The following is a 2717-nucleotide window of genomic DNA, read 5'->3' as shown; positions in this document are numbered from 1 at the left end:
TCTTCCTTACGGAGTCCACAGGAGCCTTATTTGTGATCCAGTTTTATGGAGTTACAGGCTATATGAAACCCAGATTTGCTTAGCTAGAGATCATAGGATCATCTCCTAGTCCTATCCTGGACATCAACCTCCAAAACAATGCCACAACCCTTGCCAGCCATTTGTTTAGGTGAGTAAAGTTTTATTTGGCTACATCTTTGTCCATCTGTTGGTGTGGCCCAAAGCTGCTTTCTTACTGAAAAAACAGAGCTGAATTGTTGTGACAGAAATAATGCTATACGAAGCTTAGACGCACTTAGATGTAGAATCCCCTACAGGAAATCTTTGCTAATCTCTATAGCAGAGTACTAGTTGTGCTGCATGATTCTTCCCTTGCTGCTAGTCTCCATGTTTCTAGTGTGTGAATGGAAGACCTTGTGATACTTCTTGTCAAGGACTCATCATAAGGGTCACAGCCAACACTCTGATATAGAAAAGTCACGTAGACGAGAGGAAAACAATACGTTCACCTAATCAAGGTTTCTTGTGATACAGGAGCCTTCAGAAATGAGGTTCACAGGAAACTGTCTATTTTTAATGCCTAAGCGACAGAACTAAGTTTAATGACATATGGGCAGCTAGACAGGTATGCAACAAGACAAAGAGTAAAATGTAGTAGCAATGGCCTAATGAGGGAACCCAGCATAGCTTGTCTCTTCAGAATCTGCTTGGCCTCACTGGTTAGCTTATCTTCCTCCAAGATATTATTAGACAAGACCCTTCTGAAGCAAGGATAATACTGGAGAGCAGACAGGATATGCTAGAGGATTTATGTTTTGGGAGGGTGTTGGTGAATACACTGTAACCCATATTGGTCTCTAACTCACTATGGCCTTGAACTCCTAGCAATCCTGCTACCTCAGCATTCAAGTGCTGGAATTACCATTCGGAGGCACAACACCTACCCTAGAGAATTTCCTTATGAATGGCTCCTGCCATAAAAAAGGTAGATAAAAATGTTCAGATTCATGGCTATTTGGAGTGGGGAGAAATGGTTTTGTTTCTATGGTTTTCTTTGTGGACGAGAAATGAATCTATGAATATTTTCAAGAAAGAAATGAGGAGAAAATACAGGAGAGCATGACATCAGTGAGACCTTCTGAGCATGAAATGTTTTTCAATTTAAAGGATTCAGAATGTCAAGTTGCTATACTTTAGGGGCTCATTTATCTGAGCCCCAGCATCTGCCTTTAACCCGGCCTCAGCACCTATTAGTTACTGGAATTGTTAGGATCATAGTTTGGGTTTTAGCAACCCTAGCAAGCTAGAGGCAGCTGCCCATCTTCAATAAGCCAACTAAAGAATGAATAATAGTGCTCGCTTTGACAGCACATATACTAAAATTGAAACAATACGGAAATTAGCATGGCCCCTGTGCAAGGATGACATGCAAATTCGTGAAGCATTTCATATTTTTGAGCTGAAATCAACCAGGTAGAAACAAAGAGAATGAAACAAAGAATCAACAAAACCAAGAGCTGATTCTCTGAGAAAATGAACAAGATAGATAAACCTTTAGCCAAACTAAATAAAGGGCAGAGAGAAAGTATCCAAATTAACAAAATAAGAAATTAAAGGGGAGAGATGACAAGTTTAACTGAGGAAATGCAAAAAAAATCATCAGAACATACTACAAAAGCTTATACTCTACAAAATGGGAAAATCTAGACAAAATGGATTGTTTTCTAGACACATATCACATACCAAAATTAAATGAAGATCAGGTAAACTATCTAAACAGTCTTATAATCCCTAAGGAAATAAAAAAATAGTCATCAAAAATCTCCCAACCAAAAAAAGCACAGGGCCAGATGGTTTTAGTGCAGAATTCTACCAGATCTTCAAAGAAAAGCTAATACTAACACTCCTCAAACTATTCCACAAAATAGAAACAGAAGGAACACTACATAATTCATTCTATGAAGCCACAGTTACTCTAATACCTAAACCACACAAATACCCAACAAAGAAAGAGAACTTCAGACCAATCTTGCTTATGAATATCAATGCAGAAATACTCAATAAAACCAAATCCATGAACACATCAAAACCATCATCCACCAAAATCAAGTAGGCTTCATCCCAGGGACGCAGAGATGATTCAATATACAAAAATCCATCAACATAACACACTATATAAACAAATGCAAGGAAAAATGCCACATGATCATCTCATTAGATGCTGAAAAAGTCTTTGACAAAGTACAACACCCCTTAATGTTAAAAGTCTTGAAGAGTTCAGGAATTCGTGGCACATATCTAAACATAGTGAAAGTAATATATAGCAAACCAACAGCCAACATCAAAATAAATGGAGAGAAACTAGAAGCAATCTCACTAAAATCCAGAACAAGACAAGGCTGCCCATTCTCTCCCTATCTATTCAATATAGTACTCGAAGTTCTAGCTAGAGCAATTAAACAACAAAAGAAGATCAAGGGGATACAAATTGGGAAGGAAAAAGTCGCTATTTGCAGATGATATGATAGTATATATAAGCAACCCCAAAATTCGATCAGAGAACTCCTACACCTGATAAACAACTTCAGCAAAGTGACAAGATATAAAATTAACTCAAATAAATCAGTAGCCTTCTTTTACACAAATGATAAGCAGGCTGAGAAAGAAACTAGTGAAACAACACCCTTCACAATAGCCACAAATAATATGAAATATCT

The 2717-nt window shown here is 37.6% G+C and overlaps 1 non-coding gene across 1 annotated transcript; it reads left to right on the top strand.

Annotated features, from left to right (window-relative positions):
- The first annotated feature begins 1352 nt into the window (after positions 1 to 1352).
- On the top strand, positions 1353 to 1456 carry LOC114628960. Its single transcript, XR_003712572.1, has one exon. It is a non-coding gene; the product is annotated as a U6 spliceosomal RNA (small nuclear RNA).
- The last annotated feature ends 1261 nt before the right edge of the window (positions 1457 to 2717 follow it).

Source organism: Grammomys surdaster, unplaced genomic scaffold (genome assembly GCF_004785775.1).
Source record: "Grammomys surdaster isolate TR1022 unplaced genomic scaffold, NIH_TR_1.0 274, whole genome shotgun sequence".
Classification (NCBI taxonomy): Eukaryota; Metazoa; Chordata; class Mammalia; order Rodentia; family Muridae; genus Grammomys; species Grammomys surdaster.
Note: the sequence above shows the minus strand (reverse complement) of the source record. Positions and strands in the feature narration are given on the sequence as shown.